The sequence below is a fragment of the Geotrypetes seraphini genome, chromosome 2 (assembly GCF_902459505.1).
Source record: "Geotrypetes seraphini chromosome 2, aGeoSer1.1, whole genome shotgun sequence".
Taxonomy (NCBI): Eukaryota; Metazoa; Chordata; class Amphibia; order Gymnophiona; family Dermophiidae; genus Geotrypetes; species Geotrypetes seraphini.
The window spans coordinates 107,977,837-108,001,249 of NC_047085.1; positions in this window are offsets into that span (position 1 = coordinate 107,977,837).

The window sequence follows — 23,413 nt, forward strand, 5'->3', positions numbered from 1 at the left end:
CCCAGCCTAGGCAACCAGATATAAAATTGCATTCTTTCTGTTAGTGTTATAGTTTTAATGCCATTTCAAAATCCAAAACTAAATGGGTCTCTTTTTTTGTTATTGTTTACTTTAGCTAGATTGTGAGCCTTTGGAACAGATAGGGAATTTCTAAGTACCTGTAATTTATTGTAAACTACTTAGATCTGTAATATGCTTAAGCGGTATATCAAATGTTAATAAAACATAAACATAGGCTCTCTTTTACTAAGGTGCGCTAACCGATTAGCACGTGCTAATTGATTGAGCATGCGCTAAACGCTAATGCATGCATGTTAGTCTATGGACACGTTAGCGTTTAGTGTGCACTAATCGGTTAGCACACCTTAGTAAAAGAAGGGGTTAATATTATTATTAAATGACAGAGCAGTTAAAGGGGTCATTAATCTGCCTTTCTTCAAAACATATAGGGTTCCTTTTGCAAAGCTACGGTAGCGGCTGCTGCTGCGGTAATCGCTTTGACGCCCATAGGCATTTAATGGGCGTCAGAGTGTTTGTTATCACAGCTTTGTAAAAGGGGGGATAGTTTGGATAAAGCTATTTGGGTCAGTATTCAAAAAAGAACTTCTGCCCTGCTAACCCCTCCCCCCCTTTTTTTTTTTTTTTACAAAGCCATGCTAGCGGCTGCTGCGCAGTAAAAGCCCCAAAGCCCTTTAAATCCCTATGGGCTTCGGCGTAGTTACCGCAGAGGCAGCTGCTAGCGCAGCTTTGTAAAAGGGGGTGGAGGGCTAAATTGCTTGCGCAGAGCTATCTATTGATATTCAGTGGTACTTAACCGAATAGTGCCACTGATTAACAGCACTAACCAACAAAATTTTAGCTGGTCATTTTCTGGAAGTCTAGGTGTGGAGTCGGCAATTATGTTAATATTCAGCACTTCCCCCTCCCTTTTTACGAAGCTTCCTTAGACTTTTTATCGCCCACAGTGGCAGTATTAGCTCCGACGCTCATAGATTTTAAAAAAGCCTAATGCAGCTTCGGAAAAAAAAAGGGAGGGGTGGGTAGTTACATAATATAAGTTTTCAGATAAATAGAACCACATCTAGTTTAACTTATGCTGGTAAATGCTGAATATCACACACCCAGCTTTTGCTTCACTTACCACCAACAGTCTGTCTTAGCCTTCTTGTTTGTTCTGTGACTGTCTTTTATTTAAATTTTAGTTCTCATTACTTGTCTTGATTGGTCCTCTTGCTCCTTAAAGGGACTGCCGCCGCAAAGCGGCGGCACCAACGACTCCGCCCACATTTCACCACCGGTAGCGTTGCCTTTAAATTTGTCTGCTTTGCGGCACACACCGCAAAGGCGCGCGCCAAAGGAGCGCACCTAAGGAGCAGGTCCTGCTCCTTTATGCGCTCCTTCATGCAGCTGCTTCATGCTTTAACCTCTCACTTTCTTAATATCATTTCCATCAAATCTTTAGGTAAATCTTCATTTCATCTTATAGCTTTTCTTCTTATCTATAGCTTTCTAAATGTACTCACTTTATCTTCTACTTCTACCTCTCTCCTCTTTTCCCCACCTTTGTACTACAACTTTAAACCTATGGCCTTTATTCCAATAATATGGGGGCGCCGACCTCTTGCTGAAACCCCCCATCTCATTCCCACTGAAACTCGGCCCAGAAACTATATTACTATTCCTACTTCTTCTACTCTTACTCCTCGTCCTTCATCACCTCATTACCCCTCTAAAATCAACATAGGTCTTGTAAATGTACGGTCCATTAAAAATAAACACCACTTAATTCACAACATAATTATTCAACACAACCTTTATATCCTATGCCTCACCGAGATTTGGTTAACTCAGGGGGAGGCAGCTTATCTGACCCAAGCATGCCCCACCAACAATAAGGCAAAATTCCAACCTCGCCCAAACAGAAAAGGAGAAGGTATTGCTGTCATATATCATACTACTATTCCTCTTCAGTCTAACTCTTTCAATTCTTATTCCAACATTCCAGTTGAAACTCTCCAATTCACTATAAAAAATTCTTCACCTCTTAATTTCCTCTTAACTTATCTCCCCCCCCCCATGTTACAAAAGCATCACTAATCTTATCTCTACTACTTCAGACTTTAACATTGCTTATCCTAATTCTATCATTTTAGGAGACTTCAATATTCACTTCAATCTCCCCAATCATCACAACACAGCAGAACTTCTGGCCTTAATTTCCGATCTATCTCTAACCCCACTTATCTCTATGCCTACTCATTCTGCAGGCAATACCATAGATATGATTTTTAGCCCGACTTCCACTAGTCATCTCTTTCAAAACTTTCAATTCCATCCCCTCCCCTGGTCTGACCATTTCCTTATTAATTGGCAATTAGACTTTCCGTTGAATTCATGTCTTCCTCAGTAAAACACTTACATCTCCAGAAATACTACTAAAATAACACTTTCCGCCATTCAGAATTCCTTTAAACTAAACCTACAAGATTTCACCACCCTTCCAATTGAAGAACAATTCTCAGTCTGGGACACTTCTACAAAATCATTAATGGACCTCCTGGCCCCTTCACAGGAAAAAACATACTTTAAGTCAGAATCAAACAAAAAAACCCTCGTATAATGACAAACTCGCCCTCCTTCACCGACAACTACGTTCCATCGAACACAAATGCCGCAAAACACACTCCAAACAATCTCCTTAACCTTTTTAAGTAAAATCCTCCAAGTACAAAACTGCCATTCAACAAACCAAGAAAGAATACTATTCTAAATTTATCACTACTGCCCGCAACTCCTCTGCTCTTTTTAATATAGTTCAATCTCTTTCTTCCTATTCTAAAAAGAAACCTTCACCCCTTCTTATACAGCCATCTGCTACTGAACTTGCACTTTTTTTCGATACAAAAATTAAGGACATTAGATCCCATCTCGGACCTCCTTCCTCTGTTTCTCCCACAAACAATTCTGATGATCCTACCCATCTATCATTCAGCACTTTCTCTAACTTCAAACCCCCATCTCTTGCAAACCTTCTCCAAATCCTACAATCTTTAAATACTCCCAACAATCTTACAGAGAGTATTCCCCCTTCTCTCCTTAAAAAATTATTTTCTTTTTTTGGACAGTTCCTCTTGGAAATGGTAACCAAGTGCCTTTCTGACAACCTTGTACCTACAGTTGGAAATCAGCTCTCGTTATTCCAAAACTAAAAAATCATAACTTAGATCCCTCCCTGCCAACAAATTGCTAACCTCCCCCTAATATCAAAACTGACTGAGAAAATCATTTACAACCAACTCGCAGAATTTATTGACAACACTCATGCTCTACACCCATATCAAACAGGTTTCCGCTCCTTTCATTCTACCGAATTGTCATTGCTAGGCCTCATTTCAACCATATACTATTTTCTTGATCACCAAAAATCCGTTCTCCTTATCTCTCTTGATCTGTCTGCAGCCTTCAATACCATTGACCATTCTCTCCTCATCAACCGACTCAAAGATTGTGGCGTTATAGGACCAGCACTCTCATGGTTCACTTCATACTTTAATGAACGCAGTTTTAAAGTTCACGCAAAGAAGGAAACCTCCTCAACTATACCACAAACTTACGGCGTCCCGCAGGGTTCTATTCTATCCCCCCTACTATTCAATATCTTCCTGTCACCTCTTCTTACTTTGGCACAGTCAATCGGATTCACAATCTTTGCCTAGGCAGATGACATCCAACTACTTCACCCCGTCAATATCTTAAACACCTCAGAAATAAAAGAAATTAACAACAAACTAGATAAAATAAGTGACTGGCTTCAACAAATAAACTCTCTCTCAACATTGATAAATCCTGTGGCCTCCTATTCTCTAATAAAAACAGTGAGTCGCTATTAGGAAAATTTTTTTATCAAATCCACCCCTATAAAAATCGAAACAAAAATAAAATTACTGGGAGTAATCATCGATAAGGACCTTACTTTTCACGATCACATCAGCTCGGTGGTAAAATCTTGCTTTTACAAGCTTTGCCTTATTCATTCTCTAACTTCCATCCTAGACACAGACGCTATCAAAATTCTGGTCCATTCCTTAGTTATCTCCCACCTTGATTACTGCAATTCTCTATATAGGAATTCTCCAAAAAGAAATCCGACGTTTACAGTTAATCCAAAACACGGCAATAAAACTTATATACAAATTAGGTAAATATGATCACGTCACCCCTCTTCTGAAGGAAGCACATTGGCTTCCCATTACACATCGTGTTACTTATAAAACCGTCCTGCTGACCTTTAAAATTAAACTTTCCCATCAGCCTTCCTACCTTGATAAGCTTCTCATTCCACAATGTTCAATACGTTACACTTAGATCAGCAGACCAGAATTTTCTTTCAATTCCCTCTATAAAAGATTTTTTCTATACTAGAAAAAAATTTTCAGTAGTTGCTCCAACATTATGGAATGCTCTGTCGCATCAACTCCACCATGAAAAATAACTTGATAGATTCAAGATAAACTTAAAGACTTTCTTATTTCGAGATGCTTTCATTTGCTCTTAAAACATTTCATTCTTAATTAACCAACCGCTTCTATGAAGCGATCGCATCCTAAATGTTTTATCCTCTCCCTCCATTTCTTTCAATCTCATTTCTTTTTATTTTATTTCTTTTTTTTTTCTTTTTTCTCTCTATCTTTCTTTCCTAATTATGTAACTTTACCCCTCCCTTCCCCTCTTACCATCATTCTCAAGTTCGTCTAGTTCATGTCTTTAATGTACACTTTTATTAACTCTTTTTATAAATATAATCTTTTATCTCTATTTTTAACATTTTACTGTAAACCGGCTAGATACCAGTTGATGGTCGGTATATTAAAAGTTAATAAACTTGAAACTTGATCCCAAAAAATGGCATAAAGCGGCATTTGGATGCTTTTCTTGCTATAACATCCAAACCTATATTTTAGACTTCTTTCTAGGCTGGTTGTCCCCTGTTCGTCTAAATTCCAAGACGGTGTGTTGAAGACATACAGTATTTGGGGCAGGGTTAGAACTTGGATGTTTTGCAGTGAACATTTAACAAAATGTCCAGGGAACAATTTAAATGTTTGGGGCTAGACTAGAGGTCTGCACGGGAATGGGGATCGTGGGAATCCCGTGGGTCCCGCAGGGGTCCCGCGGGAATCCCCCCTAACCCAAGGGACTCCCACAGGAACCCCCTTCTGGCCCACGGGACTCCCACGGCGACCCCCCTCTAGCCAACGGGACTCCCATGGGGATGGAAGGCTTTTGAAGCAGGGTTCATCCATATAATATAATGGACACGTCAGCCTTAGTAAAAGAGGGGGTTTATAAGTTAATTACCTGAACAGAAAACAAAAAGGTGTTCCACCAAAGAGATTCCACAAGGAAAACAGCAGCGGAAACACAAAAAAAACTGTGGAATTGATGATCCTGTCAGAAGTAATTGCTGCTTTTTATGGGGATGGGCGAGGATGGATGTAATTCCTTGCGAGGATGGGTGGGGACGGAGAGGATTCTGACGGGAACGGATGGGGACGGAGAGGATCCTGGCAGGGACGGGCGGGGATGGGTGGGATTTCTGTCCCCGTGCAACTCTCTAGGCTAGACTTGTTTTAAAATTGAATAAGGGTCAAAACGGTGCCCAAACTGACCAGATGACAACTGAATGGATTAAGGCATGACCCCCCCTTACTCCCCCAGTGGTCATGACCCCCTCCCGCCATCCAAAGATGTGAAAGAAACAGTACATTCCAGCCTGTATTACATCTTCAGATGGCCACACAGACACAGCTCAGCAGGTCAGAGGGGCACTGCAGTGAACATCACATTAAAAAGTCCCAGGTACACATATCATCATAACCAGCTTATATTGTGTGGTGAGTCCTCCAAAATCCATCCAAAACCTGCTGTACCTACATAAAGATGATACCTGCAGGCATAAGGGCTATTGTTGAGGTGTACAGGTGGGTATAGTAAGTTTTGGGTGGGTGTTGGAGGGCTCACCATATAATATAAACAGGGTATGGTGGTTATGGTGCAAGGTGTAATGTTGTGGAATGCATTACCATTGGATATAAAGAATGAAATCAGTTTACTTCAGTTCAGGAAATTGGTTAAAACTGCTTTTTCCAGAGATGTTTTGGTAAATGATTGAGTAGGAATTATTTAAGTGAATCTTTTTTATTGTATTGTATGTGTTTGCTTTTGGTAAATGAATGGGTTATGAAGAATATTATTGTTTTACAGTTTATGAAATGAGTTGTTTTTATGTCTTTTTGTAGTTTGTGACATTATTTTAATTATATATGTTAGATTGTAGCTCGCTCAGAATTGTTGGATGGTTGTGAGTAATCATTTTTTAAATAAATAAATATAAGCAGGTTATATAGTAGTGACATGTATCTGAGACTTTTTAATGCGACATTCACTGCAGTACCCCTAGAGTGCCCTTCTGCTCTGATGAGCTGTCTGTGGCCAGTTTGTTAAAAATGCTGGCTGCTTGTACATTCCAATGGCTTGTTTTTCTTTTAGAAGTATTTATTAGGTATTTATCCATTTCCCTTTCTTGCACTTTATACAGAGACACTGTTATATCTTATACGTTCACCATAGGGTTCAGCATATCTATAGTATTTATCATATTTATTGTTTTATTTATTAGGAAAATTTTTTATTCACAAGGTGTGTTTTCAGGGAGAGTATGCATGTGTTATGCCCGTATAACCCCTTTTCCTTGGTGTAAAAAAGTCTATTTGGTTCTGGGAGTGTGTTGCAATTTGCATTCTTTTTCGACACATTATGGACTATATGATGTATGAGGCTATTCTTATTTAGACTGCGGTCTGGTGCTGGTCACCTTGTGAGATATTGCCTGAGCCAGAGGTTTACGTTCATTTATTTATTAAGGGCTCATACTGATGTCCATTATTTACTAATTTACAGACTTGTCCCATCTCCTTAGACTTTCTCTCCCCAAGGATCAGGTGTGCTAGCCAATTTTGTATTGGTCTTATTACTTTTTGGATACTATTGGCTATTATCCACTTAGGGTTCTTACTTGTGTTGTTTTTGTTTGGACATTTCATTTTATTGAAAATGGTCCTAAAAGATAGACTCACTGAGTACAAAAATGCCTAGAAATGCTCATTTAAAAAAATAAAAGATAGATATTTTGCTGTTCAGAAATTGTCATTTTCTCTACAGGATTTCTGGATATGTTTCCCAAAATGTCCAAACTCGGACTTAGATGTCCTATTGAAAATGTCCCTTCACACCACATAAATAATAGCCAGCCAAACAGACCCAAATATTCAGTGCTGATGCTCGGACATGGCTTGTCATCGAATACCTGGGCAGAATGCCAGTGGCAGCCATAAAACCACTGAATATTTGCCCCATTAATGTTTGATCAGTCCAGGTCTAGAAGACTGTCCCAGACTAATTTTTAGCTTTAGTGATTTACTGAACTGAGAACTCCTTAGAGCTCAAGCTTTTATCTGAAGTAAAAGAGAGGTTCTGTAACTTCAGATCCTAAACCTTTTTTATTCTTAACCATCACCATTGGTTCAAAATAACATTATTAAAAACATAAAGCTTAGTTTCTCATAAATTAGACTAGTCTCTAACAAATTTCTAAAACTGCTATTTTATGCTACATCGGGATCAACACTGAACAAGGTTCTCTCTCTCTGTGGTCAACATTTCCAACTTTCAAAATGTTTTCAAATGCAAAAAAAATTGTTTTTGTTCTTTCACGAAAGACAAGCACATCAGTACTCTTTCTCTTCTCAGAGGCACTTGTCAGGGGAAGATCCTCGTGCTCTGATTTAGTGTTTTCAAATAAGTGTGCCCTCTGGTGCAGCGTTCTATTGAGAAGCAACACAACCCAGACAGGAGAGTTCAGCATGGCTACTAATAAAAGACAAGTACTGCTTTGTCAGGCCAGGAGTGATTGCTTGAACAAGTGGCGGTGAGGAAACCAAACATGAGAGTACAGCGCTTAGGGCCCTCAAGACAAAAGGCCAATTGACTTTCCTCATTAGTTTTTGTGCCAAACATGTAGACACAGCCCGCTCTATCTTTTCTGCTGAAAACATGCCAGCTTGTTATCATCTTGGGTGGTGCTTTGAGTTTACAAGCGTATCAAGACTATTATGTTTAGAATTTTTTTTTTTGTTCTTGCAGAAAAGATCAGCTGATCTTGAGCACTCTAAATCAGCATTTTTCAGCGCTTTATGCTTTCTATTCCAGTTCCTACTAAATAGCAGTCTTGATTAAATGGCCCAATAGCTTCCCATTTTCCCTCTTTCAGCTCTCTCCTTCTGCCTTCTGGCTCCCAATCACACAACTGGTGCCGCTGTTATTAAACATTCTCAAACCATCTTATAGGGTAGAAATAGAAATTGCTTTTCATGAAATAACAAAGGATGTATTCACAGATCAAAAAAACAAAAAAAAGATAAAGAATGGCAACCATTGTGCAGCCTGCCTTTAGCTCTGATGTAGCTTTTTTTGCTTTTTCTTCCTTCTTTTTAGTTTGTCTACTCTGTCATTTTTAAGACAGAGGGGTTACCAAACCTGTCCTTGAGGCTCCCCAGCCAGTCAGGTTTTCAGAATGTCCACAATGAATATTCATGAGAGAGATTTGCATGCAGTGAAGTCAGTATTTAATTATTTATTTCTAAAATTTATAGACCGCCTATTTCTAAGCGGTTAACAGTAAAAACATTCACAATAGTTCCAGACAAAATACATAAAAAGCATCTTAAATTACAAGTCGATCATATTAACAGTGTCCCTCGAAAACTGAGGAAGCAGCGTAACAGCAAGAAATGTTACAACAAATCGTCACAATCATAATTCAAGACATACAGACTAACTGGCAGAGCAAGATCAGAGAAATGCCTCAACATATAACTCAGTCTTTATCATTTTTCTAAATTTTGACCAGTCAGAACAGGTCCTCAGGATGCCAGGAAGATGATTCCACAACTTCACACCTGCCACGGACATCATTGCAGTTTTAGGGATCCTTTTATCAAGCCGCGCTAGCGGGGTTAGCGCGCACAACTTGTAATCATGCACTAACCCCTGCGCTAGCCAAAAAACTACCGCCTGCTCAAGGCAGGTGTTAGCGACTAGCGTAGCCGTTGGTTTAACGTGTGCTATTACGCGCGTTAAACCGCTAGCCTGGCTTGATAAAAGGAGCCCTTAAATTTAACATATCGGACAACATTTTCCTACATAGAGGTCAGTCTCATAGTATCTTCTGACCTCAATGACCTCCCTGGTTGGTACACCTCCCACAAATTCTGATAATTTGCAGGTATATAGCCATATAAACTATGATGCACTAACGATAACATCTTAAAGCAAACTCATTGAGCCACCGGTAACCAATGTAATTTCATTAACACCGGAGTAATATGTTCTTTGCGTGAAATACCCAGAATCAGCCTAGCCACTGAGTTCATCAACTGTTATAATGCATTACATTTGACCTTCACCATACCCAAATAAAGCATATTATAATAATAATAATTTTATTCTTATATACTGCCATACTGAAAAAGTTCTAGGTGGTTCACAAGGTGAGCTAAAACATGGGATACAGATAAAATACAAATTAGAATAATGGACTTAAAAACAGATAAAGACAGAAAGCATTTACAATATAATGCAGAAAATACCAGCATGGCAGGGAAAGAAGTAATACATAGAACATTAGTAATATTGTTAAATCAACTTTCTACAGACTTCGTCAAATCCGTTCACTTTCAAAATTTCTATGTCCAAAGTCTCTTAAATATTAATTCACTCCTTGGTTATCTCAAAAATTGATTATTGCAATGCCCTATTCAAGGGAATAGCCCAAAATGAAATCAGACATTTACAGATCATCCAAAATGCATCAATCAAACTTATAATGAAAGCTAAGAAATTCGATCACGTGACTCCCCTTCTTAAGAAAGCGCACTGGCTCCCAGTCACGCACCGTATAATGTATAAATTAAGTCTGCTTACTTTCAAATCTTTGCTATACAAAACTCCGGCTTTCATTTACAAATCATTGATTCCCTATACCTCAACCAGACCACTAAGGTCTAATGATCAACATTTACTAGTTATTCCCTCACTTAAAATTATTAACACACGGCGGCATTTCATCTTTTCCGTTACAGCTCTTCAAACATGGAATTCCTTCCCTATTTACTTAAGGGAAGAAAAAAAATTGGATAATTTAAGAGCAAACTAAAAAGCTTTCTTTTCAAAGATGCATTTAATAATTAGAAAGCCTGACTAGGAGTTTCATTTCAATCCCATAACTTCTCTGAGATTTATTGTTCTTTCCCTTCCTATTGCTTTTTTTTTACCATAATTGTCTTCTCTTTTATCAATTAATTTGTATTTCTTTTCCCATCCTTTCCTCATGTTTTATTATGTTTGTAAAGTTAGTTTTCAATATGTTTTGTAAGGTTTAGTTCTCTGTTTTGTTGCCCTCTTAATTTTGTAATTTTACTGAGATGTTCATCACTTAGAATTTTGAATAAGCGATTAATCAAATTTATAATAAACTTGAAACTTGAAAATACATCAAGTTGAATATAAGGAACTTGATTGAAAAAATGAAGCAGAATGCATTAAGATACCAGTCTATCAAAGAGTTGAGTCTAACAATTTTCTAAAATCAAGATAGGAAGAGACCGCTAACATAATTTTTCCAAGCCATTTAATTTAGCGGCTTGAAATGGGAGGGTTCTCTCAAGAAACTTCTTATAATGACAGGATTTTAATGAGGGATATGAAAACAAGTGAACTCCATGTGTGGTCTTTTTGGCGTGATTCAAAGAAAAATGAGACACAAGATAACCTGGTAACAAACCTGAAACTGATTTATAACAAATACAGGAAAATTTGAACAGAATTCTTGACTCTATCGGCAACCAATGGAGTTTCAAATAAAAAGGAGTGATATGCTTCCATTTATTAAAACCAAAAATGAGAAGAACGGCAGTATTCTGAGTCACTCAATTTTTTGAAAATTTTCTTGTAAGACCTAGATATATAATGTTACAATAATCAAGAATACTTAAGATAGAAGACTGTACCAGTAAACGAAAGGAAGTTTCGTCAAAATACTTCTTAATGGTATGAAGTTCCAAAGCACAGAGATACATTTCTTAAACAATAAATCTGTATGTTGTTTCAATGAGTCAAAATCAGTACTTGAACCACTGAATGAAAGTCATATGGAAAGAGCATTGCTTTTACTCTATAAAGTGTCTGCAATTGTGCATATCCACCCTGAAGACCTGTTTTCCTATGGAAAGAGTGTAGTCTAAACAGACACTAGAATCACAATCTGTCTTTTAACTTGCAAACTCATACCATGGATCAGTAGTTCAGTCAGTAGAATAAGTTAGGTTTTTTTTTTGTTTTTTGTAATTATTTATAACAAAGAACCTCAGACCACCACAGCAATACAAAACAATAACAGTACAGTCAATCAATTTACAGAACAGCAAAACCCACTGAGACAGTTTATATTTCAATGGATTCTGGTAGACGAATATATATGAATTTGAAGGGTTAAGAGAGACACTGAGGCCCCAATTCTGTAAAGTGCGCCTAACTTTAGGCGTGCTTTAGACATCCGATTTAAGTGGCTAATGAGCAATTTAAGGGTCTTAATAAGCGTTAATTGGGACTTAGACGGAGTTAGGCGTCAATTAGGCATTCTTAGAACAAAGATGCGAGATAGACGCAGGTTTAGTGAAAAGTTGCATTTAAGTTTGTACATGTGGGTGTAACAGAGGCATAACCTGGGCGTGGTTAAGGATATGCACCACATAGATGCTAGTTAGGTGGCAGACCACGTCTAAACATCATGGAAAATGTAGGCGAAGGAAAAGCTGGTCTAAGTGTAGTTTTTGCTTCATTTCAATGCAATTTCAGTTTTCGTAGCTGGCGACTTCCTATAGACGCAACTTAGGCGTGCTTTCCGCTTCCGCAATGGTATTTCCTAAAGTGAGTTCGAATATGTTTTTTTCTTCTTCTTTCTAAACTAAACTAAACTAAATTAAACCTTAAGTTTGTATACCGCATCATCTCCACAAAAGTAGAGCTCGACACGGTTTACAGGAATTAACATAGAAAGGAACTCCAACGGAAAGAGGAAGGGCTTAGTAAAAAGAAAGATAGAGGGAGAGGGAGGGAGTAGTTACATTTTAGAGAAAAGCCAAGTTTTCAAATGTTTTTAGAGAAAACATGGTTTTAGAGAAAAGCCATGTTTTCAAAGTTTTCTTTCTCCCTCCTAATAGATTTAATAAGCCACCGTATCAATAGAGCACATCAATATAAACATATTGCATGAAAAACAGTACTTATCTGCCCAAACAGTAATATGATTTACTCATTACACCACCTTTGGCTTTCCTGCTTAAAAAAAAACCCCTTTTTTCTCAACAAACAGTGCTGCAATCAGCTCTTTCTTGAGAGCAAAGAAAGAACATGAAAAACATATCATTATTGCACACATTACTTCATTTCTCAGCACTTAAAAAGAGAAAAAACAGAAACAGACCTTAACATGCATTTTCCCTCATTGCAAAATGGAGCTCTTCAGCTTCACAAAGCTGACCTCATTGTGAGATCATCAAGCTGCACCTTCAAGGTAGTATGCCACAATTAAAAGATGTGCTGAGTGTTGAACTCACAACCTCTGTATGACCAGCATAGGATTTTAACCCATAGAGCTACATCAGCTTCATCTCACTGCCCTTTCATATCATAGTTGACTGACCTGCCTATGTATCATCTGATTAGCTTTCGTATCACAATCACCACAAAGAAAGCATTTCTGGCTCACCAGGTTAATGCGCCTTGTTGCACCTTGTCCAGCTCAAACTTCCCAGTTCAAATTCTACCTTCACTCATTTTAACAGCTTCCTATTAGCTGTTAAAAGAGCTGTCATAAGAGGGTCTAGAATCTCTAGATCAGGGCTGTCCAAGTCCAGTCCTCGAGATCTACTGGCAGGACAGGTTTTTAGGATATCCATAATGAATATGCATGAGAGAGATTTGCCTGCACTGCCTTCTTGGTATGCAAATCTCTCTCATTTCTATTCATTGTGGATATCCTGAAAACCTGGCCTGCCAGTAGATCTCGAGGACCGGACATGGGCAGCCCTGCTCTAGATGGTGGACTTTGCAGTTTTTATCAGCACATTTCCCTTTCCAGGCAAACTTATTTTCTCCTCTTGGCTAGGACATCCTAAGCTGTCATGGGAGGAAACTTCTCCTCTAACAGAAAGATGCCATTTATGGCTTACAAGGTTAATGTTCCTTGTTGCACCTTGTCCATCTTCTGAAGTGCCCTGGTTTAAATCCCACCCTCAACTTCACTCATTTTAACAGCATCCTAACAGCTCTCATAAGTGGTGGACTTTGCTGTTTTTCATCAGCATTCTGCAGTTTTAAGGCACAGGTGCATCAGATACATTCATCTTCTCTCTGCTACAAGCCATTGTGGTAGGAATGTATTTCCTTCTATGCAATATCCACACAGGGCAACAAGTATAACAGTTTACTTAAAACTATAGGGGGCTTGGACAGGTATTGAAGGAAGGTACATGTTTTCGAGATGTATCCTAGAGACATTCCTGTTGGTATATTCAGCTTGGCTGTTTGTAGTTTCATGCTTGATGAGTGTGTGTTGGGGTGGGGGAGGGGTTTTAGGATGAGAGAGAACAGGCTGCTTTAGACATCTGAGAATTGCTGCAGATCATTTTAAAGATCAGCTCAAATATGTTTAAGCAAAGGAATGGCCAAAGAGTTTTAAGGTTTTCTGGTAGAAAAATGAATATCAAATATTTGCTAACCGCACTTAAGACTTGAACCTCTGACAGGTCTGAGAATTAGTGATTATAAAAATTGGTTCCAGGAGTGTTGGCTGAAAAAAAAAATGTTGTTTGAAACTTTGGTGCCAGCAAAATGGATATGCAAGTTACATGAATATATGGAACCTATGATATTGGGAAGATGGAAGCAGTGCTTTTCCTCATAGAGATAAAGGTAAATCTTTTTAGAGTCATAATTGTTAGGTATCCTTATTATAAAAAAGGAACAGTGGTTTGTTCTTTTGCTTCTGTTCATTCTAGCTGTTATTCTGAGACTGTGCTGCATTTTATTTTTGCCACATATGTCTTGACCTTTTCCCCCTTTTCTCCTGATTTCTGGTTCCCAGAGTGGCTAATGTCTCCCCTTGTGTTTCCCAGAGGCCAGGGCAGGTATGGTCAAACTGGGTTCAGCACAACAGCTTGCACCTGGCCAAAGCTCAAATCCCAAAACTGAAAGAATAGGCGAGAATGATATATTGCAACCTTTCTTTGCCCTTGGGATGAATTATCTACATTTTCAGAATACTAATATGTTTCACACTTTTTTCTTTCAGAAGGGTGTAGTTGTAGAAGAATTTCTGAGAAAACCATCAATTGGTGAATTTTAGACTGTCTTTTACAAAGGTGCGCTAAATCCACGCATGTGCTAACTACTAACGCATACATAGGATAACATGCACAAGTTAAGCGTAACAATTTTACCACAGTAACAACTTGGACCGACGAGTGCCTTACTCTGTATACCTGTCATCCAGTTCATCGAACTGCAGTTGCCTGATATTACACTTGCATGCTGCTTTCCTGGAGTGTGCAATAAAAGTCTTATACAATTTTTCACCTTGTGCTTATTTATATTGAGTAGCAGCCGGGTATTAGTGTTTCCTTAATAAGCACCACTTCAGCTACTTGGTCACATTGACCTTTGTCTTATCTAGTGTTTCATGAGGCCCAGGCTGCAAAGGGTGGGGGTGGGGGTTGCAAACAGGGTAGCTGGCATGTCTCCTGCCTCACAGCCTGCAACCTGCATAATATTTGATACCATGAGATTAGATGAGAGGTGGAGAGGATGAACAAGGTGCAACCAGGTGCCTTAACTTGGTGGCTTCTTTCAGTCAGGGGAGAGGTTTCCTACTCTGACAGCTTGAAATATGCTGAACTGCAGCCAATTCGGCATGGTTCAGGCGCTCCATTATGGAGCCGCAAGCACGCCAATGCTACTGCCCAAACGACGCCTAAATAGAACAGTATAATCCAATTAGAATTACTATGATTTTATGGCTGATTCTGTAGCACAGCTGTTAGAATGAAAGTTGGGGTGTGACCCTGGTCTGGGTTTGACTCCCTCATGTCCTTCAGCTGACAAAATACTCATTTTAATAAAAATGACAAGCTACAGACCAATCACATCTAATTTTCATCTCAAACAGCACAACATTAGCAATACTAGGAACAATCTATTCCAAAAGTTGAGTTTGCATTTGATAAAAACAGCAGTATTTGAATCCATATCACATTTATTGAACCCTACTTGAGATTCTGACTTTTGGGACAATGAAAGCAGTGCTTTAATCCATTGAGCTACGTCTTTTGTCTCAGTGAACTGTGAGATGATAGCTAAGCAGATTTTACCTTAGCAGATCACTAAGCTATGATATGATAGGGGAGCCGGAGAAATTAGAGTGAAAGGTGGTTTAGCTCAATAAGTAAAAGCGCTGTACTGCTTTTCTAGGGGTTGTAAGTTCAACTCCTGGCTGTCTTTTACTTGTGGCATTCTACCTTGCAGGTGCACTTTGATGTCACAATGAGGTCATCATTGTGAAGCTGCATATCTCCATTTGCAATGAACTTGAAGCCACATTCAGGTCTGTTCTGTGTTTTATTCTGTTTTTAAGCTTGGCCAATTGAATTATGGGCTTTCTAGTTGCTTTGAAGAATGAGCTGATTGTAGCAATGTTTCATGAGAAAGAGAGTGTTATTTAGCGCAAGGAATCACTTCTAAAAACCTCTCTCAAATAACGTCTGTGGGATGCCTAGAGAAAGCTGATTGGATGAACTAGGCTGCCTAAATAGCATGTATTGTGCTAAAGCTTTTCTGGAGCTTAAACCACGTCTATCTGAAGCCTATATGATGCTCAAAGTCCTATGCTTTATACTTCTTATAGGAGCTAATGATACCATTGCTATACAAGTTTCTGTGTAGCACAGGAGTGAAGCTTCCCCCTTTCCATGCTGATGTTTCCAGTTTAACTCCCACGCAGTACCTCTCAGTCAAACAGTAATCTTATACTTATCCTTTTAAACATGGCATACTTTATGACTTTTTTTGTTTTTATACTGTTGAAGTATACAATTCTGAAATAATGAAGAAAAAGGATATAACAGAGCAGTGAGATCTACCTTGTTATGTCTCCTAGCAGAATTAACTGCCATTCACTACCTATAAGGAGTAGTATAATCAGGTCAGAATTGCTATTAGTGTATGGTTCATTGTCTAGCACAGCAGATTAGGGTGAAGGTTAGCATGTAAGCATGTCACATTTTTTCAATATGCACACTGATGTTCCCAGATCAACTCCCACTGAAACTAATATATTATAAATATCCTTTTAAACATGGTATACTGTGTTTTTATTAACCTTTTAATGATGGTATACTTTGGGTTTATTATGTTAAAGCTTACAGTCCTGAAATAATGATAACAAATCAGTAAAAAATACATTTTTATATATAACATCGTAGAGACGTCTATCTGACATCTATATGAGGAAAAAGTGGATTTTTGAAAATGGAAATCGGACGTCTATCCGACATCTAAGCAACGCTGATTGGCACTTGCGCCACAAGGACGTCTAAAGCACACCTAAAACTAGACGTAGTTTATAGAATTGGGGACAGAAGGTTTATAGTATAAGGATAGTTTGAGGTTTGCTACTAATGGGAAATTAACATTATTCTTGTTTTGGCTTTTCAGCACTTTGTCTTAAAAAGCTCACCTGCTCCCTGAATAAAGGGTTGAAACGGATACTCCATTGGAGAGGTGGAGCTGCTAAGCAAGCTAAGTACACTGTTACTATCTCTATGTGTATCTAGCTGGTCAAATTAAATTTAATAAGTAAAAAATAAATAAGCATATAAATGAATAAATGAAATGAAGGAATATTTATTAATTATTTATAAATACACACACACAAAAAAAACCAACGGGACTAATGAGGAGCCCAGCCAGCCTGAGTCTGTAGACCCAGCTGGTATTCTGAAGACCCAATGGTTAATTGCTAGCAAGTTTGCTCCAACCCATAAAGAATTTGCACTTGTTGAACAATTATATATCTGTTATATGATAGTGTTGAGAATTAATTCATCATCAAATTTTCAAGTTATTGTTTTACAAATATAAATTAAACAACAAAGTTGACAAAGCAGATCACTGAGGCACTCCCTTTTTAACTCCCCGTACCTCCGAAACCAATGGGCCACTTCGTACAACAAATGACCTTCCCAACAAATACTCTGAGAACCAAGATAAAACATCCCCATTAATTCTCAGTTTCGCCCAGTACATGCAAATCTCTTTCATGAATATAAATTCAATATCCTGAAAATCTGACTGGCCGGGAAGCCCCAGGAATAGATCTAAGAATCACTGCTGCAGATATTTTTATTAATTTGGTTATCTATTATTATTTTAAACAAATAAACAGAGCTTTATTCAAGCTCCACCTGCACATTCTGTGACATTGCAGGATTTTTCTCTTTGTACAAGGAATAAGGGCCCCTTTTGCTAAGCTGCGCTGGTGATTCTCCTGAGGCTAATGCACCAAAGCTCGTAGGAAATGAATGGGCTTCAGTGCATTTGCCACGGGAGAAATGCAACCACAGCTTTGTAAAAGAAGACTTACATCTTAGTGTGCCATCTGAATTTAAATTTTCTGCTAAAAGATATCCATATTCCCTTTCTTAGTCTCATTTTCCTCAGTCAGGAAAATTTTCAAAATTTCCTGCAGCCCAAAGTGGTTATGGCTTAGCAACCAAAAGCTAGAAAGGAACTACAGAAAGGTGAAAGGAAACTAACTGATTTATTTATTCTATTTTCTATACTGTTCTTCCAGGGGAGCTCAAAATGGTCTACATGAATTTATTCAAGTACTTGAGCATTTTTCCCTGTCTGTCCCAGCGGGCTCAAAATCTAGCTAATGTACCTGGGGCAATAGGAGGATTACCTTATTTATCGCTCCATATGACACACTTTTTCTACCCCCAAAAATGGGTGGAAATAAGGGTGTGTCTTACAGAGCGAATACCCCCCATCCCCCCTTAATTCCTCTGGCAGTCCAGGAGCTTTCAGTCTCCTGCCCTTCTCTCTGGATGACTCCTGAGTGGCAGTGTGGCAGAGCAACACAGAAGGCAGGTGCGAGCTTTTCTCTTCCTGCCTCGTCCTTGCGCTGCTCAGTGAAAAGCCATCACTATTTAGCCGTCCCACCGCCAGCGGTCACCCTTCTCTCCGTGCTGCTGATCAGTTACGCTTCCCACCCAGCTCTGACTGCTAGGGGAACGGTGCACTACCATCTCCGGGCTTTTGAGGAAACCAGAAACCGATGGTATAGATATCAAGTGCATCACAGCCCCACCAGCATGAAAGGGAGTCGCACCAAAATCAGAACTCTGCCGCTGGGGCTGGAACAGTCGGGCACACACAGCACCAAACTCCCATCCGCCCACCTATTGACTAATAAAGAGCAGCCCTATCCGGCCTGGAACTGAGAGAGGGGGAGGGGCAGGTCCCGGACAAGTTTTCTTTCATTAGTGCCATCCGGATTTTTACTTTTTAAAAGATAATTGTGTCCGTTTCATTTTGATTTCCTTTCAACAATTAGCCTTTTTTGTCGGTGTAGAACCTCAAATGTTAAAATAAAATTTAAGAGGGCAGGGTGGATGCGTGTTTCTTTTATTTTTTTGGAGGGGAACTGGGGGGGGAGTTGTGGGTCAGTTCCTCGTTTGGAGACCTGTTCAATGGAAGTACCCTATGTTACCTGCTGCCGGTGCTGCCCCTGGACAGGCCAGTGCCCCAGCATGTCCTCAGCCACAGAGGAGCCATCAGCTTCAGCTCCAGCTCCATGATCTTCGGCTGCCCCAATCCTAGGCAGCTCTCCCAGAGACAAGGAGCAATTGCCTGCCTACCTGCCCTGTCCCTGTCTGCCTGCCAGTCACTAGGCCTGCCTGCTCTGTCCCGGCCTACCACTAAACCACTAGAATTTGACAAGGAGTGTGGGGTTGCGTGCAGAGCCTGGCAGGGAGAATTTGGTTCAGAATGTTTTTTTCTTGTTTTTCTCCTCTAAATCTAGGGTGCGTCTTATGGTCAGGTGCGTCTTATGGCGCGAAAAATACAGTAAGTGACTTGCCCAGGGTCACAAAGAGCAGCATAGGTTTGAACCCACAACCTTAGGGGGCAAAGGCTATAGCTTTAACCATTGCACCACATTGTCATGCAGCAGATTATGTGACCAAACGCTGTGCTAATCTATATTACCTTTTGGTCATAATAGGCAGAATTACAGTAAGAATATGAGCCTTATCCCATGACATTTAAGGTCATGTGGATTGGCAGCTATGGGATAAACATTCAGCCAGAGGTGGTCAATGATTTTTTCACTGCCATTATATTTATGTATGGTTAGTCAATGCTGGGCCATGTTCAGGCACCAGAACTGAATATCCAGGTATGTCTGGCCAGCCAAAGATAGGATTAACCGGCTTGTAATTCTCATCCTCCTTCTTACTTCCACTCTTGTGCACCTTCTTGTCCAGTTTGTCTGTCTTGACTAGATTATAAGCTCTTTTGAGCAGACTGTCTCTGTGTTTTGATATACAGCGTTGCTTATGTCTAGTACCACTATAGAAATAATAAGTAGTAGCAGTAACTGCTTTTGGGTGACACCAGTAGCATAAACTGCAAGCACTATTGTGGGGGTGAGGGAGAGAAAGGAAGAAACAGCATTGAAGGACCTGAGAGATGGAGAGGGAAAGGAATGCAGAATGCTGGATCATGAGTGGCTGAGGTATAGTGCTTCAGGTAAACATGGTTGGGCCTGGGCCTACCTATGGCTATGCCTCTTCTATAAATATATACAATGTAAAATCAGCATTTAAACATACAGTGATACCTTGGTTTGCGAGCATAATTAGTTCCAGAAGCATGCTCATAAACCAAAGTGCTCGTATATCAAAGCGAGTTTCCCCATACAAAGTAAGGGAAACTCGCTTGATTCGTTCCACATCCCCAAAAGACCCCCCCCCCCAACGAGGTCACTGGGTGCTTCAATGAGATTCTCGGAGACACCGAGAATCTCATTAGAATATCGGAGAGAGCGGGAGCCAGAAGGCCTTTAGCATGCACAGATGCTTAAGGCCCAGCAGAAGCAGCGGTGCTGCGTGCCAGTACCCATCGCAGTAAGGGTTTGGGGGGGCAATGCCGATTCAAGGGAGGGCGATGCCGGTTTGTGGGGGGGGGCTCGCAAATCAAATCAACGCTCAGTTTGCGAGGCAAGATTTGCTCAAATGTTTTGCTTGTCTTGCAAATCACTTGCAAACCACGTTACTCACAAACCGAGGTTTGACTGTACCTCTTTTTACATGTGTATATGCTATGCAACTGTTCTAAAGAAACTAAACATACACCATTCCGGAAAAAAATGAAAACCTTCCTCTTTGACAGCTGAACCTACTTGACTTCTAAGAAATGAATCTTTCAACCTCTTTTGTTAGATGAGCTCCTAGACAACTATGATTTCTTGCCCCCCCTTACCCTCCTCCCCTTTCAAGGCCCCTTTTAGTCCCTCCTCCTCCTGATCTCCTTTCAACCAGGGCAGGATTACCCAATAGGCCAAGTAGGCACGTGCCTAGGGCCCGAAATGGGCAGGGGGGCCCGATGAAGGAGGGCATCAACATTGTTTTTTTCCAAACGGTGATGGCCCCCCCCGATTGGAAATGTGGGCCCCCCCCCATCGACGGAAAGTAAGACAAGCAACGCGGGTAAGAAAGGCAACGGGAACTGTAATTGTGCAAGTGGTGCTGCTTGCCCAAAGCTTCCTTCTGATGCAGCTTCCTGTTTCCGCCTGGGCACATGGTGGGGTGGGGTAGGGCAGGGGGGCCCAGTGCACTTGTGTGCCTAGGGGCCCTCAATGAATTAATCCTGCCCTGCTTTCAACCCCTCTCTGAATGTCACTTAGAGCCTGAATAGGCATGTGTGACACACAAATAGAAGATTAGATTAGATTAGATAAATGACTTTCATAATCTATTCCTCTATTGATCTGTATTCAGTCTAGATTATTAGACAGCATGGATAATAAATAGATAAATAAATAATGACCCTTCTAGCATAATACCCACTACTTTATTTACTTCACTCTACTTTGATTTGGTTCTCAGGTTTTTCTTGGCCATCTTTCAAAGATATTGCGTCAATACAAAAGAGTATTAAGAAAGTTTTGGAGTTCATGGAGTAAATTTGGTTGTGATTCCCCCCCCCCCCTTGAATTTTAAGGGCTGATTGTTTTGTAGCCATTTTTGTTCTTTCATTTGTGCATCTTATTTAAAACTTCTCATCCTAAAAATATTTCCTACAGACATTTGTACATCCCGTTTAACTGAAAGCACTGAACAATTATCAACATGAGATCCCATAAGTATCCTCTAATTTATCTTAGTTCCGTTAGGCACAGGCCTTTCTGCTTGATCAAGGAGGAAGTTAGATATAGAGGGGAGCTATATCATATACCGTATTTTCACGCATATAACGCGCGCGTTATACGTGTTTTTACAAACCGTGCATAACCTTGCGCGGTATAGGCGTGAGCGCGGTATATAAAATTTTTTTTACATAGTTCCCACCCCGCCCGACGCCCGATTCATCATCCGGAAGAACCGCTCACACCCCCACCGCTCGCACTCCCACCCCGTTGGACCGCTAGCACTCCCACCCGAAGAACCGCTCGCACCCCCACAGCCTCCCCCACTCCCCCATGGAGAAGCTGTCTACCTTGTTTCCGGATGCCAGTGAGCCCAGCTGCTTCCTCTGCCGGCGGTCCTGCCCCTTCTCTGAGCCCTGCTGCGCTGCTTCCTCTTCCGGCGGTCCCGCCCTTTCTCTGACATCAGAAAAAGGGCGGGACCGCCGGAAGAGGAAGCAGCGTAGCGCAGGGCTCAGAGAAGAGGCGGGACCGCCGGCAGAGGAAGCAGCTGGGCTCACTGGCATCCGGAAACAAGGTAGACAGCTTCTCCATGGGGGAGGGGGGAGGCTGTGGGGGTGCTAGCGGTTCATCGGGGTGGGAGTGCGAGCGGTGGGGGTGTGAGCGGTCCTTCCGGATGATGAATCGGGCGTCGGGGGGGGCATCAGGCTTTCAGGATGGGGACAGGACTTCAAGGGGGGACAGGACTTCAAGGGGGGACAGGCAGACCTTCAAGGAGGGACAGGACTTCAAGGGGGGACAGGACTTCAAGGGGGCACAGGCAGATCTTCAAGGGGGGACAGGACTTCAAGGGGGGATAGGCAGACCTTCAAGGGGGGACAGGACTTCAAGGGGGGACAGGACTTCAAGGGGGGGACAGGCAGACCTTCAAGGGGGGACAGGACTTCAAGGGGGGACAGGACTTCAAGGGGGGACAGGCAGACCTTCAAGGGGGGACAGGACTTCAAGGGGGGACAGGCAGACCTTCAAGGGGGGACAGGACTTCAAGGGGGGACAGGCAGACCGAAGGGAGTGAAAAAGCTATAAAATAAACCCACCAGCGTGTCAATGTGTTGAGAGGAAGAGATGTTCTGAGAAATTCTGCTGAGAAAACTCCGGGTCCATTTCCATCCCCCAATTACCGTAGTCCACTCCACTGAACTGGTTCACACACTGAGTGGTGTTGTGCCTGCGTAGTTGTTTTGGGATCTCTTCTAGTGGTTTGTCAGTATCTCCTTGTGGTCCAAGGAAGGAAACTTTGTTAACCTTAGCATTGACCTTCAGAATATATTTGTGTGGCATTAGGCTATGTAGTGATCGAAAGAAAAAAACAGACCTTTGCACATTTTTGCACTATATGGTGGGTGTATGAGGAGATTCACATTAGAGAATGACACGGTGAAAAAATTGGTCCCCGTCACCGCCCCGTCCCCGTCTCACCATCCTCTGCACCGCCCCGTCACCGCCATTCCCTTCACCGCCCCGTCACCCCCACTGCCACCCCATTCACCGCCCCGTCACCGCCACTGCAACCCCATTCACCGCCCCGTCACCGTCACCGCTGCATACATAAAAGCCTCAAACGGGTACGATTTTATATACTTTTCTAATATCTCCCCTATGTATCTGCCATTGCCCCCCCTGTGTCCATATACCATCCCCATGGCATGTCCCCTTTTTGTCTCTGTCCCTATGCCCCATGCACATAATTTCCCCTCTTTCTGTTACCTTCCTGTGTCCAGATTTCCCCTATCTTCCTCTTCCATACCAGTG